This window comes from Podarcis gaigeae (genome assembly GCF_964106915.1).
Source record: "Podarcis gaigeae genome assembly, chromosome: 6".
NCBI lineage: Eukaryota > Metazoa > Chordata > Lepidosauria > Squamata > Lacertidae > Podarcis > Podarcis gaigeae.
Window position 1 is genome coordinate 70,955,440 of NC_139682.1, and position 19,490 is coordinate 70,974,929.

At 42.1% G+C, this 19,490-nt stretch overlaps 1 long non-coding RNA gene across 1 annotated transcript in view; it reads right to left on the minus strand.

Moving 5' to 3' along the window:
• Window positions 1-19,490, minus strand: part of LOC310846700 — a 560,034-nt gene that overhangs the window by 341,273 nt on the left and 199,271 nt on the right. The gene's annotated exons all lie outside the window — the stretch shown is intronic.

Below are 19,490 nucleotides of genomic sequence, written 5' to 3' on the forward strand. Positions count from 1 at the left end.
TAGGGTTTTTAAAAAACCGAATTAAACATTGGCTGCATCCCCAAACTAATTCAGGACCAGATCTAGGGTGGGTTGGTTCCTGATTTGGCCTGGGGCAGGTCAGCCTGATGGGAGCATGTGGCCCAGATGTGGACAAAGGGTAGGGGGGCTGTGAACAGCCCTACTAAATCTGTAGAGTGGGAGCAGTCATAGACGAAGTACCTAGTAAATATGTGCAAGATGTCCTGGAGATGTGCAATGCTACCCATTCACTAAGCTGCTTTAACATGCCCATTTGGGCTTTAAGAAGGGAGGGAGGAAGAAAAATTAACTGAGTACAAACTTGTGGATTGACAGCGCTGCCGACAGAAGCCCTCTATTTATCTAAAGTGCAGCACACCTGCTGGGCAAAACGACAGCTAAAATATAGAAAAGCTGCTCGGCAAATTTTATTTATAATCATAAGGCCTGGTGGTAATGCAAGTGACTGAATTTTCTGTGGCATACAGTTTCCTGATTGAACTTCCCTTTTGATAGTTTCTCTCTCACCCCCACCCCACTTCCTATTTTTCCTCAGTTCAGAAAGAGGATTCCCATCACCAAACTCTCTGTGCTGTTCTAATAAAGCTAATATAAGTAGGAAGGTGCGGCAGAAACATCTTCAGATGGTGAAAATCTCAGTCAGAAGTAGGTTTATACATTTTTGGCAACTCCCCCTTGAAAGACTGACGTGTGTGGAACTTGTCTGAGATTATTTCACTCATTTGGGCCTCCTAGAAATGTTGCTGTTATTGAGGTTGTCTCCCCTTCTTGCTTATAAAATGCCTATAAAATTCATTTATTTGTGATGGCATTTGGGTGACTGATTGAATGATTGATTGACTGACTGACGGCTTTTAGTGCCTGCTGTGAAAATGTCTTTTGGTGTTGCATCTAGATTGGGGTTGCAATCCTAAACCCACTTACCTGAGAGTAAGGCCCATTAAATTCAACAGGACTGAGTAGACATGGTGAAGATTGCACTGTCAATCATGCTTAGAGCTGACCTATTGAAATCAGTGGGACCTTAGTCATGACTAACTGAAGTCCCATTGACTTTAACGGGTCTATGCAAGGCATGATAAAATCCACACATGACCCATTTTATTTAAATTATGCTGCAGTCCTATATTTACCTGAAAGTAAGCTTTACTTCTGAGGACCGCAGTCTTCATTCTGTTTTAATTTGGGCATGAATATGTTTTCTTGTGCACCACTTTGAAGCAGAAATATGATCTAAAAAATAATCTTTGAGATCTTAAAAGTGATCTAAATAAGTACACATTCCCTTGAAATTCCTCAGATGTTTCACCTGGGATGGAGCCCTGGTTTGCTTTGAAATTTGCTTTAGGTGAGAGTTTGGCAGCTAACAAACTTAAGCTAAATAATCGATACCACAACCCTTTTTACAGTTGGGCATTGACAAGGCTTCTGGGTAGAGAGGAACAGGAACGCCTCAGACAAAATATCTAAAGGATTTCAAACACCAGGGAAGTCTGCACCATTCCTGGTAAGTTTTTTGGACAAAAATGTTCCTGGGGATTTACTAGCAGGCCAAGCTGGTAGTTTTATTATTTTTCAGCCTCTGCACTGTTGCCTTTCTATTTCATCCAGACTTAATGTCATTAGTCTTCTTTTGCAGAAACCCGAGCATTCATTTTCTAATTTATCTAGATGATATCCTGACAGCAGCTCCCTTGATCGAGACTCTACCATTTACATATCTCCCTCTGTTAATCATCCTCTGAAATGAGATTTAGAGTAAAAAGGAAATAAATCAATCCTGACTACCTTCATATTGGTAGCATTCCTAGGATCATACCTGTCCACCAGAAACTGAGCTTTTCAGAAACATGCTGCTGAGGAATTGTGTCCTAGTTTATCTGTTAGCTTTGAGTGGTGTGGATCCTTCCCGGAACAAAGTAGATTGGTCATCTTGCAACGTTTACTCCAATTAATAACGTATGAGTAAAGGATTCCAGGCCCTGCTCCCCAGCTCCATCAATTGATATTCTCTCTCTGTGTATGTCATAGAAGGCTTAGAGGACACACCAGCAAGATAGCAAGAACGACCTCTTACCCAGGGATTCAACTAAGCCCAGTGCCACCTAGTGACTAAACTATAGAATGGCATTATCCACAGAGAAAGAACTTACTAGTTTCCTATATGCAGGTCATTTTCTGGTGAAGACATGAGATATCAGGGCTGGCTGTAGGTTGGTGTTTTTTGTAGGACCTTCAGCACAGGTGGTTTGTGCAGACGTTAATCAGCATTGGTGACAAGATGGACCTATGCAGAGCCACACAACACAAATTTCAACGGCTGAACCACTAGCAGACCCACATTTTTGGTGCCCTGAAGCTTGAACTGTTACGGGGAACCCTTCACAACCAGCAATGAGGTCTGGTTAACCACTGTTATCTTCATCAGTGGGGTTATTCCATGACAGATCACCAAACCTTTACAACGTCTGTGCTATTGACTCTCAAACCTTGGGGTTGTTGAAATATATGCAACAAAAAAATAATCAATTTGAGTAGTGCGACACAAATTGGGTCTACTAGACCCAAAAATTTAAAGCAATAAACTTTAGGATTAGGGTCCCTGAAGATTAAGCTTTGTTAATTACATAGTAGATCTGTTCCTGGGCTGAACCACGTGTCTCCTGATGCTACTCTCTGGAAACAGTCCTGCAGATAGGATTGGAACCACCATAAAACAATACCTGCAACTCTCAATCCACAGAGCCGTTCCCAGATGATGCCATGGTCAGTGGTATCAAAAGTGACTGAGGGGTTCAACAAGGTTGCACTCCTCTCCTGTCTCCCAGATCAGTTCATAGATTAGAGTGACCAGACCAAACACAGGTCTGAAGCCAGATTGAAATGGGTCTAGACCAGGGGTGGCCAACTCCCAAGAGACTACGATCTACTCACAGAGTTAAAAACTAGCAGTGATCTACCCCATTTTGGGGGGTTCAGGTCAAAGTTGTTGAGGTTTTTTTAGGGAGGAAAGCCCTGTTTTGGGGGGGCTGTAGGTCGAGTCAAAGTTGTGGAGCTTTTTTGGGGGGGAAGTCAGTGATCTACCAGTGATCTACCACAGGCATCCAGTGATCTACTGGTAGATCATGATCTACCTGTTGGACGTGCCTGGTCAAGACAATCCATTTCCTTCAAGCATGTCTGAAGCTTCTCAACCACCAGCAATTCCACAACCTTGTCCCCGAAAGAGCACATTAGCCACTAGGCAGTAGTTTTGAAGTACCTCAATTTTACACACACAACACACACACTTTTCCCAATTGTAACTCCATTTTAGAGATCAATCAATAGATAGGTGTTTACTTCCTCCCCACCAGGACTCACTTCTTTTAGCTTTGTTGATGCACAAGCTTAAAACCTGTGGAGAGTTGCTTCTTGCTTTTTCAAGATGTCCCTCCCAGCAGAAACATGAGCTTTCCGAGGGAATTCTCTAAAGTAAGCCCCCATTTCCCCTAGACAGAGACACTTGGAGGTCACAGAGAAGAGCCTCCCTCAGGTTTCTTAGTACATGAAGAAGTTGCTGCTCCACTTCTTCCAGGCATCTCCCAAAACAGAGCATACACAATCATCACAGACACTGCTGATAACACAGGAGTCTTTGGAGCAACCATCCAGATTCAGCAGCCATCCCTTGTATTCAAAGAAATGGGCTATTCTGCTCCTCCCAGTGCTCCTCTCAACAAGAAACAGACCTTCACTACAGAAGTCCTGCAATTGTTGCATAGGTTTCAGGGACAGTCTCTCATGCCTCAGTGGGGATGCATGGAGTAGCCAGTGGAATGTGAGTTTCCTTGCCTTCTACTTGGATTATTTGCACCAGACAGTTCTCCCACACCTAATGCAGAAATAATTTGCTGTGGGAGAGAAGCTACTAACCAAGAGCAGTTTTCATCCCAGTACCAACATGGGGGTGAATGGATTTCACCATGATTTTTGCGTCAGGTGAAAGGATTTTTCATGGCAACACCCAAATCCTGTTTGGTACTCAAACACCAACAGCTTCAACTAACAAAAACATCTGAGATGTGTGACATGCGCATCTCATATATTATCCAGTTTGGTCCACAGATCCTACCTTGATATGTAACCCAGCCTAGTTTTTGCAATCAAAATCAGCTGTGGGAAAGTTTAATTTAAGGGTGGATACAGAACATTAAACATTTGGGATTGTATTCTCCCTCCCCCCAAAAGAAATTCAAATAAATTCTTTCGGGATTGGTGTCTGACTCCTAAATTGACATGACTTAATCATACAATTAGCATTTGAATCTGGCATAACAATTGCACCTTGCACAGGTGTTTGAATTTAAGTGTGGGGAAAAACTGCCACCTTGGCTGTCAGTCAAGTGGCACATGGGTACTATGACATGCTTCAATCACATTTTGTCACAAAGCCATAATTTGGTTTCATGGCCAACAGCAAGTGTCAAATTAAGCAAGCGTCTTCTCTATGGTGTGTCCCCAAGATCCTTTCATAGTGTTCCCTTTAGCAATGCCTTTCAATGTGTAGTTTTCATTTTGAATGTGAGGGGATGAGAGAGTGGGGCATAAATTCAGGAACTTCAGCTTCAGTGCATGCTCTCACTAAACTTTCCAATACTTCCTGTTTCTCACTTTAGCACAAACAGGAAGTTTGCGCAATTAGACGTGCAATTAGGTGATATAAAGGATATATCACTGGATATGGGCTGAGGATAACGGATTCATAGTAAAAAGTTGAAGACAACTAAAACTGAGTGCATGCTGCAGGTTGTTGAGGGGATCAAATGTAATTACTTCATGCACACCATCCTGTGTTTCTTGGAAGAATAGGAGGGTACAAATGGATTTGGAAGTTAAATGAATGATAAACACACATGTGTTCCAGCCCCAAAGCAGTGAACAGCTGCAGTTCAAAATTCTGACAGGGTATAAGGCAGTATATTAATCAATGAATGAATAATAATAATAATAATAATAATAATAATAATAATATATCCGTTTTCGTTCCTGTCCATTTTTCATTTCCCCAGTCCTCCCCATTTCCATACCAGCTTGCAATTATTATTAATTGTAAAAGTCCTCGTGAAAATTCATCAGTATATTCCTGCAAATTTATCCCAACATGCACATTTTCCTATGTGGTTTTTGCCTGGTATACACATTTTTTGCATTGCAATCCCCCCACCCGTTTTTGTGCATTTTTGGGTCGATTATTTTCACCAATATATGCTTTGTTATATGCACTTTCCCCTATCATATTAATGCATTTTTTGCACATGTTACTTGGCTTGACAATATTCAGAGATGGGAGGGTTTCAAAGAGTCTCTGTGCATGTATTGTTTCAGAAAGTGTGATTAGTTAGAATCACAGACTCATAGAATTGTAGTGATGGAAGGGATCCAAAGGGGCATCTAATCCACACCTTGCAATGTATGTTTGCCTTTAAATGTGAACTCGGTCAAATTTCTCCCTCATCCCTAACCGAGACAGACAAATGCATGCTGCTATTCACCCAAGAGTTGAAGCAAAAGCAACTACCGAAATCTGACTACTAGCAAGGCAAGTGTCTGAGACTTGCATCTTCTTCACAGGATGAAGAACAACATCCATAACTCCTCAAATCCCCGTCCCCCTGGCTGCAACCGTAATTAGTACAGACAAAACACACTGGCTAAAAACCAGCTACAATTATTCTATTTAGAGGAGCGCTTTCCAGTTAAGATTTATGGCTTGTTCATTGCAAGCCATTGCTTGGGACTGTTAATAACGGATAATGTTAACTTGCATTTATTTGGAATATTGATGCTTCACCTGCTAGCCAAAGTCCTCCTTGAGGTAGCTCACAATATGTTTAGAACACAACAAATTAGACAAAAGTTACTGGAGAAGCCAGTATGATATAGTGGTTAGCATGTCAGACTAGGACCTGGGAGACCAGGGTTCAAATCCCCACTCAACCATGAACTCACTGGGTGATCTTGGGCCAGTCACTGCCTCTAAGCCAAAGTTACTTCACTTAGCTGTTGTGGAGATTAAATGAGGAGGAGAACCATGTACAGTCGTACCCTGGTTCTCGAATGGAATCCGTTCCGGAAGTCCATTTGACTTCCAAAAACGTTCTCAATCCAAGGCACGGCTTTTGATTGGCTGCAGGCGCTTCCTGCACTCAATCAGAAGCCGCGTCAGATGTTTGGCTTCCAAAAAACGTTTGCAAACCAGAACACTCACTTCCAGGTTTGCAGCGTTTGGGATCCAATTTGTTTGGGAGCCAAGCAATTCGACAACCAAGGTACCACTGTATACCACTTTGAGCTCTTTGTAGAAGGTTCTAGATACAGTGGTACCTCGAGTTAAGTACTTAATTCATTCCGGAGGTCCGTTCTTAACTTGAAACTGTTCTTAACCTGAAGCACCACTTTAGCTAATGGGGCCTCCTGCTGGTGCTGCACGATTTCTGTTCTCAACCTGAAGCAAAGTTCTTAACCCGAGGTATTATTTCTGGGTTAGCAGAGTCTGTAACCTAAAGCGTATGTAACCTGAAGCATATGTAACCCGAGGTACCACTGTAAATGCAATAAATAAATAAAATAAATAAGGAAGACCAAAGTGTATTCAAGTCTCCTGCACCTGCAGTCTTTGTTGCAGCAGCTATTCTGCTGCTTCGAATCTGTGGACCACAGCGGGAGTCAGAAGAAATGCCCTCTCTGGAGCATTTGGAAATGGCTTCTGGAGCAGCCAGACAGAACGTATGGACAAAAGGAAAGAGTACTGCTGAATCAGGCCCATGTAGGCCAGAAAGTTGTCTCCCACTGTGGTCAGCAAGATGCCCAGTGCTTTATTTTCCTAAAAAAAATATTTAGGGGTACTCTCATTTTCCTACTCATATTGAAATACTGCCCTTCGATGAGGCCAATCTTAGATTGACAAAATGTTTAGGGGTATGTGTACCCATGCGTACCCCCAGAAGAAAAGCACTGAAGATGCCCATGGGAAGTCCACAGTAAGCAGATTAGTACTCTTTGCTCATGTTCACTGTGACTGCTATTCAGAGGTATGGTGCCTCTGATCATGGAAGTCACCTCCCAGATGGAGGCTATTGCTTTTGTGCCTCTCACACCATCCATCTCCTAGTGACAGATTCAAGAGGTTCTGCAAGACCTCCAGTCCTGAAATGTTCTAAGTGACACTTGCATACCCACCATTTCTCCAATAAAAATAGAGATATCCTATTCCATACCCACCCGGATTTCCCTGGTAAAAATAGAGGTGTCCCTCCAATATATCTCTGATAAAAATAGGGATGTCTTATCATAACCTCCAACACTTCTCCTACGAAAATAGGGACGTCCTAAGGAACAGTGGGACATTCTGAGATCAAATCAGAAACCAGGACAGCTTCTGTAAATCCAGGACTGACCCTGAAAAGTAGGGACATTTGGAGGGTCTGCGCTTGACTTCTGAATCTCTGAGGTCATCTCAGAGAAAAAGGCCCTGGAAATGGCTCCCTAGATGCAGCTAGATGTTAGTCCATTACAGGGTAGGACTTCTCTACCCAAGTTACTGCCTAGTGGGGCTAGTATTCAACAGGCTTCCCCATCGCTCTACCTGGATACTGAGATCCAGTGCTGAGGGCCTTCTGGTGGTTCTGTCACCGTGAGAAGCCAAGTTACAGGGAACCAGGCAGAGGGCCTTCTCAGTAGTGGCATCCACCCTGTGGAATGCCCTCTCATCAGATGTTAAAGAGAGAAACAACTACCTGACATTTAGAAGACATCTGAAGGCAGCCCTTTTTAAGGAAGTTTTTAATAATTGATGTTTTAATGTATTTTTAATCTCTGTTGGAAGCCGCCCAGAGTGGCTGGGGAAACCCAGCCCGATGGGCAGGGTACAAACAATAAATTATTATTATTATTACTAAATCAGTGTGTGGAACCTGTGGCCCATTCAATGTTGATGGCCTCCAAATCCGATTAGCCCCTGCCAGCATATCTAGTGGACAGGGATGCTGGGAGTTGGAGCAATATCTGAAGGGATACAGGTCCTCCACACCTGTGAAAAAGGACTCTTATTGTGGTAGAAACACTGATTCACCAAAAGCATTTTGAAAGTACTTTTTATATATGCAAGGCAAAGCACCCATTTATATTAATTGCAATATTTTCTTGAGCCAAGAAAGTTTGCATTTGTGACATTTCCTAGGAAAATGGTGTACTTATGGCTTAGCCAAGAGTGATCTCCCAGCTTTGTAAAATATCACTGGTTTTTATGAGAAATGGGTTTACAGTCTGATAAATTTACGGTAAACCTTTATCCAATTTCATGTCGTACAAATGGCTGTGTTTAAAACAAGTGCATGCTATTTGGTCTAAACCATTAGAAGACTAAAATACTCTGTGATTCCTTTTCAAATTTTCCATCAATTCAATATTCAGGATATATATAGATGGGTTAATCTTGCTATTCAATGTCTTAAAAATCAATCAATATTAATGTGTCTGCTGGGTTAAACTTTTAAGGTCATTGTCTCCCTTCTGACATCTTTAACTACATCAACATCACATTACCATTATAGACTTGTAAAGCAATGTACTTGTACATTTTTTTTTGCATGATAATGTCTTTTTGTGGTTGAGGTTTTATCATAATTTAAATCATGATACAGCATTTACATATCTTTTGTTTAGTAGAGAGACCCCCATTTATCACTTTAACAAATGGACTTAAAAGAGGGGGATTAAAAAAAAAACCTCAACCCAAAATATTCCAATTTATTCTTCAATTGCAATGGTGGCTGCATCAATCTATGAGTAAATTTCCTTAATACATTTGCTATTAATTGCAGCCTGATTTAGCTTACATGACTGTCAGCTTGCCATATATTGAAAATTCAATGCATTGTACAAAAATGGGGTGGGAGCTAAATATATTTTAATATTGTTAGTTTAGTATTACTGAAAATATTGGTAGTTCAACTAACTAGCCAAAATTAATCTCTTCTTCATTTCAGGGACAAAATTAAGTGCTTGCTTAACTGTTCCCTAGCAAGACCCTTGTCTTTAAAAGTGGACAGAGGTGGATGGGAATGAACATTCATAGTTTTGCCTTATATATAATTTGGTACTCTTAAAGGATGCAGTCCTATAGTTTAGTGAGGTTATGCCTGCATAAGCACCATTGCAGCATAATAGTGCTACTGCCATAAATCAGAGGAATGACCAAAACAAGGCAGAGATGTGGGCAGGATGGGGCATGGGAGTGGTGTAAACTTGCATTATATCCTATACCATTTCAGTCTGTGACCACCAATCCCATCAATGGTGTGTAAGAAGTGGGAGAATTCAAAAAAGCTCCATCTGTGTGAATGAGTGCCATGACAGCATGGGCTATAGTGTAACTCAGCACCCAATCACAGCACAGCATAACCAGTATATATGAATCCTATGCAGAGAGACCGTAACATAGATGAGAGGGTACACACCCTGGGACTACAGATCACAGGGTTCATGTTGTGCACACCTACAACTTCCAAGGGCAGGAGAGGACCCAATATCAGGGAGAAAGTGGTTGCAATGAGAGCCCCAGTGTAGTAGAACAGAGTACCGGTATGTTTCACATGCTGTAGATATTTGACTTATTTCTTGAGTACAACTAGATAGACCTCTACCTCTGGGGAAAAAACTGTGGAAGGAACATGTTACACTTTGAAAGAAAATTTTATGAAGATGCAATTATGCTGGTACTTAATGTCACTAAAACTATCTACAATGTATAAAAACACCTCAAATAAATGTCGGAAGTGTGGGGAAGTGGAAGTTCAAAGCTACATATGTGGTGGAACTGTAAGAAAATAAAGGAATTTTGGGATGTAATTTATAACGAGCTCAAAAAGATGATTAAGGTCTCTTTCATTAAAAAAAAGAACAAATAAAAAAGGGGGGCTTTCCTCCTGGGGATACTAGACCCAGACATACCTAAGAAAGTGAGGGAAATATTCTTGTACGCCACGGTAGCTGCAAGAAGGTTAAATGGCTATGAATTGGAAAGGTGAAAAAATTCCAACTAAACTGGAGTGGCAAAGTAAACTATTAGAATACACTGAGCTGGCAAAAATGACAGGGAAACTGAGAGGTCATACTTATTAAAGAATGAGACGTGTACAAAAAATACAGTGGTACCTCAGGTTACATACACTTCAGGTTACATACGCTTCAGGTTACAGACTCCGCTAACCCAGAAATAGTGCTTCAGGTTAAGAACTTTGCTTCAGGATGAGAACAGAAATCATGCTCTGGTGGCGCGGCGGCAGCAGGAGGCCCAATTAGCTAAAGTGGTGCTTCAGGTTAAGAATGGACCTCTGGAACAAGTTACTTAACCCGAGGTACCACTGTACCTTAAGGAATATTGTCATAACATGACGTCAGTGGCAGGCCTTGAATGACTTCTGTGGTGGGATGGATAATTACAGGAGAAGAAATCATTAATGAAAATTAATAAAAGAGAATGAATAGTGCACTAGATGGATTAAGTGGTAAATACATGATGAGGTGATGGGAAGTCGACACAGATATAAGAAGAATTTATTGTGATCTGATGTAACAATTACCACTATTTTCTCTTTTATCTGGATAAATTTGTGGTTCGCTGTTTCTTTTTACTTTCAATAACACATTAAAAAAAAATTAGATAGGCCTCTACCCGGGCACTCCAGAGTCAGCTGAGAGGAGTACAGCATGGACCAATGGTCAGGATCTTAATCAGATCTTCAATAGAGTAATATAAATTTGTGTCTTCAATTCCCCCTAGACATCATATGATTATTACCTGAAAACTCTTAACATTATCACTGCCTGCTGGAGCTAACTCACTTGGTGCAGGATTGTAGCCAAGTGGGTCATGTCCATTAATTTCAATAGGTCTCCCATCAGCTATAACCCTCCATTTCTGTCTCTTCGTGAAACTCTTTTCCGACCAATTTCTGAAATGTTTTCACCCAGGCAGAAACCTTCAGATTCTTCAAGTCACTTTTTTTTCCTTCCAGTGAAATTTGATGAAAATTCCAATGTCAACAACCCAATGTCAGAAAACTACACTTGCCTGAGTGGGAAAATCCAGAGTCCAAAAGCTGACCAACTGCAATATAATCATCACATGATCCTGAACTCCACTTGCCTACTTTAGAAAACAAACCCATAAATGTGGCAGCTCAACAGGTCAAATCCTATATGAATGGGAGATCCCTGGTTCCACAGGGAATGCCCAGGACCTGGCTATTTTAGGGGCTAATGGTACTGCTAGAGACTGGAGCCATACCCCCTTCTGGTAAATTCAAGCAATTAAGTCATTTTTTTTAAAAAAAAAAAACTTAGGCACACTGAGGGGGAGGGAAAAAAAGAGAGAAAGAAACCCTGTAGGCTCTTTGCCCAGTAAACTCACAATGAAAAGCAACCTTAATAAAAAGTTATAAATCTCACCTCTGAGCCAACAGGAAATTCAAACGTTTGCATTTGCAGGGGCCAGAGAGTTGCTGAAACAAAAGGTAAGTGTATGTACAAGAAACATATTATGCTCTGCAAGTGAACAGACAGATCCTAGAAGCACAAAGGCGCCAGAGTCAAGGGTAGGTGATTTCTAGAATCTTTACCATTGGCTCACTTGGGTCTCATCTTTGCTCGACACCCCACACAGAAAATGTATTCTCTGAAGACACAGGCAGGTCCTTCTAGCAATGAAGTCACAAACTGGAAGGAAACAACGACACCAACTTCTAGCCTTCAACAAGAAGAAACGGTGGAGGAAAAAGTTTCGCATTTCAAAGTTTTAGTCACGAGGCTACACTAAAACAGGAGGATATATATTTATATATGTATAATATCTCCGAGACCTGTAAAATGAAAGATCAAAGCAAGGGGCAACGTTGAGTATTTTTTTTTATCATCTCCCTGACAAGGGCTGTTAGTTTTAATATACTGGCAGAAATGTTGGCCATTGTGAACCTTGTGATTCTAATTTCCTTTTTCGCTGTTTTACTGCTAGTACATACAACCCCTCCCCCCCCCCCCGCCAAACAACCTTTTATTGAAAAAAGGCTCATGCAGCAGTGTTCTGTGTTATATGGCTTAAGCCTCATGGTGTTTTCCCTCCACCAATGAGAAATGGAGCTGACTTCATTCCCAGTAGTATGCAAGACCCAGAGGGAGTTCTGGGAAAGAACAGGTGAAAATGTCTAATGAAGGCCTGCATTATAAGGAGCAGTCAGGCACAGAGCTTAGTCCTGAACATTATGGGAATGGAGAAGATGCAAGCGGGATTTTCATTCTCAATTTCCCACTTCCAGTAGATGTACAAAAAGGTAGATCTCCCATATCGCCTTAGTCAACATTTTCTAATTATACAGTACAGGGGTACCTCAGGTTAAGTACTTAATTCGTTCCGGAGGTCCGTACTTAACCTGAAACTGTTCTTAACCTGAAGCACCACTTTAACTAATGGGGCTCCTGCTGCTGCCACGCCGCCGGAGCACGATTTCTGTTCTCATCCTGAAGCAAAGTTCTTAACCCGAAGCACTATTTCTGGGTTAGCGGAGTCTGTAACCTGAAGTGTCTGTAACCTGAAGCATATGTAACCTGAGGTACCGCTGTAATTCTTTCTCATTCCTGAAGTGTAATAATGTAATAGTACTGTATGTGACTGTCCACCCACTTGCCTTAACAGGGCCCTGTTGCTTTAAGAACCAAGACAGCTACTAAAAGTATGACGGACAGCTTGGTATTTCAAGCCTGAACCTGCATCTGAGAGGACAGGACCTATCATCGTTTAATACTGGGCAGAAAGTTGCAGGAGTGAAGTGGGGTCAGGCATTGGCTGTGGCAGTAACTGATATGGAAACAGCAGGTGTCACAGCGGCGACTGAAATGTCTATGGCTCTCCTTCTCTCTATTTTTACCCGTCAGCTATACACAAGCAAACAAATAAGCAAACAAACAATGCAAAGGTTTTGGACTAAAAGGACCACATTGCAGGTTGGGGCGCATGAATGCGCCCCTGAATGAGCAGGAGATTAGATCAGATAACTGTGACTGTGCACACAGTAGGGTGTAATTAAAGAACCTAGGGTTGTATGGCGAATGTTGTTGTTTTTTTGTATTCACATACACAAAGGTGAGCTCAGCTCCAACATATTGAAAACCAATAACCTGTATGCCCAAAGATGGGAGGAAGAAATAGTTCCGACAAAGGAAGACTGGCCACTAAAATTAATGGAGTATGCAGAAATGGCAAAACTTACCGGAAGAATAAGAAATCAAGGAGAGAGACTTTTCAAAACAAAACGGGGAAAATTTATTATTTGAAGATACATTGTAAACAAATCAAAATATTAGCAGGATATAAAAACGTGCAGTAGGAGATAATTAAGGGGGAGATAACGGGGGGAGTGGGATGCGGGTGGTGCTGTGGTCTAAACCACAGAGCCTAGGACTTGCCAATCAGAAAGTCAGCGGTTCGAATCCCCATGACGGGGTGAGCTCCCGTTGCTCAGTCCCTGCTCCTGCCAACCTAGCAGTTCGACAGCACATCAAAGTGTAAGTAGATAATTAGGTATCGCTCCAGCGGGAAGGTAAACGGCGTTTCCGTGTGCTGCTATGGTTCACCAGAAGTGGCTTAGTCATGCTGGCCACATGACCCAGAAGCTGTACACCGGCTCCCTCGGCCAGTAAAGCGAGATGAGTGCTGCAACCCCAGAGTCATCCGCGACTGGACCTAACGGTCAGGGGTCCCTTTACCTTTAACAGAAAAAAATCATAAATACACTTGAATTGGATATGCAGTAATAAAAAGATATGAAGTAAGTAACTGCAGAAAGGAGGGGAGGGAAGTAGAGGAGAAGGCAAATTAGATTTGTAAAAAAAAATGTTTTTCTTGTTAAAAATATTTGTAAAAGGTGAAAATAAAAAATATATTTTTTAAAAAACAAAGAAAACCAAGACACTGGAGGATTTTTAAAAAGTGCATGGTAAGGTAAAAGGACTAAAAAAAATAAATCTTAGATTTGTACATGCTATCAGCTATCACATGTATGGAGGCAAATTTGAATACAATGACTATAATTTAAATAGAAATGCATTACATTACAATCAACAATGTTGACCATGCCAACAATGACGTCACCATAGTGGGAAAAACTATGGCTATGACCTATGCTCCTGCTTAGTCTGTGGTCAGTTTGTGATTTATTTTATTTTTAAAAGTTGTGAAAATTCACCAGCATTTTAGTGCAGATTTTGCTCCATATACACGCAGTTGCTTGCAAATTTATTGCATACGACAGCAAAATTTGCAACATTTTTGCCAAGCACAACTTTCCCTGATATAAACATTTTTGCATGTTATTTTAGTCAATATACGCAATTCTATGAAAACTTTATGCCCATATATATATATACGCATTTCTGTCTACATTGCTTGGCTGGAGAACTGCACTGCAAAATTCAGAGAAATGCAATTTTTTTGAAGAATGGCTGCATTATGATTCACATTTCATTTTGGAAAGTTCTGCCCACTGTTGTGTGGGCTGGTCGATCCCTCCCCTTACCTGGCCAACTCTCCCCTGGCAACGCTCCCCCAGCTGGGATTGGGTAACTGACAGAGGTAGGTGGCTACCTCCAGGTGTCCAGCCTGGGGGAGGGGGCGTATCCAGGTTGTGCTGCTGGGAGCCGCATGGGATTGGGGGGAGGGCTGTGCATGACCACACAAAAGGCGCCCCCCATTTGATGTGGGGAGTAGTCATTTTAGAAAGAGAGAAGTGGGTAAGATCACCTTTCAATTTCTCTGCCGTCCCCAGGTATGGAGAAGGTGGGGGTGGGTGGTGTTATGGTGGGAAGGCAGGGAAACCAGATTCTGTGTGCAAAAATCCACTTATGGATGTTTGGGCCTAAACCACTGAGTCCTCATCACATTCCTGCATGCATTTCATATATCCTTTCATTTTTCATTTATTTCTAAAGGAATCCCAAAGCAAAACCATGGCTTCCTCAAACAGTTTTTTTTCTCAATTCTTTCCACCTAGGGTTAAATATTGCTCCTTATTTGCCCCGAAATATATCACAGAACTTCTATATATCCATATTTTGATTATATTATAAACGTACTAAATTAGCTAATTATGGTGATCATAATTTACAATTAAAAAACAAACAGTGATTTTTTTCCAAAAGCTTTCAATATCTTTTCTTTAATCAGTCAACGTGGCTCAAAATATGCATTCTTTTTTTCCTTTTTTTCTAGATTAAAGCATTAAAGTTGCTAATTATATTCTCAGAACTAACAATTATTTCTTTACCCTTTTACTACCTTCTTCTGGCAACAAAAAAAAATGTCAGCACTGATTTAATTTTTTGCTATTATAGGATTAAGAGAACTTTCTAAAAGGCAATTAAATGTGCCCTATAGCTATAGTGGCTTTCCTATCAGCATCTAAAACCTCTTCGCTAAAACAACAGAATTAAAAAAATATATATTCAGGCTTTCTGGGCATATTTCTCCCTCATTTTTTATAAAACATTCCTTTAGTGATTATCTCCAAAGACAAGTTACCATCCCTGTAAGTCTCTGCACACATCTAGACCTTGGTGGAGGTAGATCTATCATATTAAATTAATAGAAGAAAATGTAACTTAAAGGACTGTTTAGAGTGCTAAACCCTGTTCATCTCACATGCTGGCTCTTCACCTTTGGGAGCCCAGTTCACAATCAGCCGGAGGCCCTAAGTGAAAAGTTCAATAATCTCCATGTGTGCTTCCACTTGATGTATCACAAAATCAATTATTATATGGTGGAGCATTCGGCAACCTATGCTCAGGCAGAATCAAGCTTTGGTTCCCATTGGGAATTCACCAATTATCTAAACACTGAATTATTCTCAGATGAAACAGGAGCACTTGTTGCCAAGAGGAGTTCCAGAATGAAGCTTCATCGCACTAAGGATGGATCCTGCATATACCATACTTTTCCGTGTATAAGACAAGGTTTTTTTACTCTAAAATAATGTAAAGGGGGGGTGTCTTATGCATGGGTAGTACATGGGGGGGCGGGTGATTGGTTGCAGCCGTGAGTTGCAGCTTGTCATTGGCGAATTGGGCAATGGCTTCTTTTCATTTGTTGCTTCTGCGGTAATTGGGTGGGTGATTTGTTGCTGCGTAAAGGGCTGTTGAGTAAGGGATGTGGGTGGCGCTGTGGGTTAAACCACAGAGCCTAGGACTTGCTGATCAGAACGTCGGCGGTTCGAATCCCCGTGATGGGTTGAGCTCCCGTTGCTCAGTCCCAGCTCCTGCCAACCTAGCAGTTCGAAAGCACGTCAAAGTGCAAGTAGATAAATAGGTACCACTCCAGCAGGAAGGTAAACGGTGTTTCTGTGCGCTGCTCTGGTTCGCCAGAAGCGGCTTAGTCATGCTGGCCACATGACCCGGAAGCTATACGCCGGCTCCCTCGGCCAATAAAGCGCCACAACCCCAGAGTCAGCCACGACTGGACCTAATGGTCAGGGGTCCTTTAAAGGGCTGTTGAGGATTGGCTGGAGCTGTGGCTAATTTTTAGTCCCCCCAAACAGGGGGTGTCTTATACAAGGGGGCGTGTTATACACAGAAAAATACGGTATTTGCTAGGGAACGTTGCTGCTGACAACGGTGTTTTTGCAAATGGTGGTTGGAGAGCCAACTGAGCCGTAGAGGTCTGCCAAGTTAGCAAGGGGTGAGGTGTGACAGCTTCCTATTGACCAGGGTTTCCTACGTGGCCTAGACAACGCACCCAGCACTCCTTATCCCCATCCCAGATTAAAGATGTGGCAGTTTAGGTTTGGGGAAGATACACTTCTTTTGCTGAATGTATACTGTTTGAAACTGGTTTATTATTGCAATGGTTTTATCTGTTTTTATAACTGTTGGTGGTATTAAACTAAATCAGGACTGTCCAATACAGGGTCCTAGAATCCTCCGACCTCCTTCCCAAAGCCTAGTTAGCACTTTCCCAGCTTTGGGAAGGAGGTGGGAGGGCTCTAGGACCCTGCCAGAGCCCACACGCCTCCTTCCCAAAGTCTGGTGCCTTGTTTACATAACACTAAGGCAATTGCTCCATTTCTGCTTGATCCCCCTGCACACTGTTCTAGGGCTTTTCCTGACCCTCAGAGCAAATTTAGGAGTGCAGGGAGAACATAGCGGGAAGGAGGGAGAAGCCTCGTTGTGCTAGAAGGACTTGTACTAGCTCATGCAAGGACAACTATTTTGTTGACTCTGGCCCTCAGTGTGCAGTCATACGTTAGTAGATTCCATACCAAAATGCAATTGCAGTTGCTCTAACACTGGATGGCATCAAGTGCTGATAGATGCTGCGCAAACACCACACATTTAAAGCATGTGCCTTCCGCCAAAGAATCATGGGAACTGTGCTTTTCCCCTCGAAGAGCTTCAATTCCCAGCACCCTTAACAAACTATAGTTCCCAGGATTCTTGGGGGAAGTCATCTGCTTTAAATGTACATTAAACTTATGGTGTGTAATGCAACTTCAGTGCATACGAAAAGGCCAGATTCAGGACCTACTAGGCTTATTCTAACAGCAACATCACTGGTGCTGGCACATATTCATGCCTCACAGAGAGCCAGACCGAGAAATTTCCTCTGTTATATTCTCAAGTCTGCACCCCATGCAGGTCATTATGAAACACCTTTTTGTGAAGTTGACAGGCATACATTAATAACATCGAGTTGTTCCCAACATAATAAATACAATTTTTTTTAAAACAGAATTTAATAACATCTTACAAGTGTAATATGAGGGGATGAAGACATGGGAGCTGTGAAGACTTGGAGGCAAATTGTCTCAAATCCTTTGCTTCTCAACGTTGCAGGAAAACATGGCCTATATTTCTGTAACCCGTTGCTGGTTATGCAAGGGAACAAGACCCTCAAGTCCAGCTCTTTCCAGTCTTCCTCCTCTAACCTAACACCCAGTGGTGTTTGAGTTCCTACATCATAGGAGGTTTCTTTCTTGAATACAGCTGAATACAGTGATACCTCGGGTTACATATGCTTCAGGTTACAGACTCCACTAACCCAGAAATAGTACTTCGGGTTAAAAACTTTGCTTCAGGATGAGAACAGAAATCGTGCTCCGGTGGTATGGGGGCAGCAGGAGGCCCCATTAGCTAAAGTGGTGCTTCAGGTTAAGAACAGTTTCAGGTTAAGAAAGGACCTCCGGAACGAGTTATGTTCTTAACCCGAGGTACCACTGTATATAGTTAATTGGGTAGCTGGTGGATCTCCAACTCTTGGTGAATTAGGAACTTCACCTGCATATGAGGACATGTTCTGGTGGATTGAGTGGACAAACCAACAGTGGGCCCAACAGCAAGAAGATGGTTTCTGCACGTGCTTTAGAGGGAAGTGAGAAGCAGATTGGGCAGGCTGCCTATTTAGGTGAAGGAAAACTCTGAACCTAAACTTCTGCTGCCTTGCATGATATTTTAGGGAGAATAAAATGCTAAGGAGTATACCCTGCACAAATCCAGAGTGGAGTCCCTAAGATGGTTGGATGATGCCTTGTACGCCTCCTTCCGGCAACTCCTACAGCCAAGCTGGTGCCAAGCCTATTGCTCTGCTTTCCTTTGGATCACATCAGCGAGGCCAAGAGGGTGGTCTTGTCGTCTGGGCAGCCCAGGACCTCCATACACACTGGCCATGCTTGCGCCCCAAAGAGATCACTTTGGTGCTGCTAATGATTTCACCCCTGGAGGCACACTCCATTGTCTCTTGAGACAGACAGATACCAACAACATAACTTAAGTTTCTAAAGTTTTATTATGTTTGGAAACTAATTTTTCATGTACAGTGGACCCTCTGGATACGAACTTAATTTGTCCTGGGGCTCCATACTTACCCCAAATAGTCCATTTCCAGAGGCACGCGTGTGGCATGATAGAGAGCTTTTGTGTGTGTGTGTGGCGAAACTCAGAAGTATACACTTCAGGGTTTGCAACCCGAAATTACGTTACCCGAAGGTAACGTAACCTGAGGTACCACTGTACAGTAATTGCAATTTTTAGCAGAGGTGTGGGTGTTCTTATTTCCCCTCTGTTTTGCTTATATCAGAGGTAGGTCAGGGACCTGAGACTTGAGGGTCAAATGCCACCCGGACCACTGTATCTTACCCTTTTGGTCATCCCCAGGCCATATTCCCTGAACTATCTTGCTCCACACTCTCCTTGACTGATTTTGCCTATCTGGTGTGTGTATGTGTAGAAACTAGCCTACTGTACAAAAGTAACATTTACATCTGTGGCTCCACCCACTTTTGCCTGTGGCTCCACCCCCCATATTAAATTAATCTACCCACTGCTAAAAGTTAACAGCAGTTGTTCATCATCATGTAGCTTTGCTTGCAGTATAATTTTAACATAAC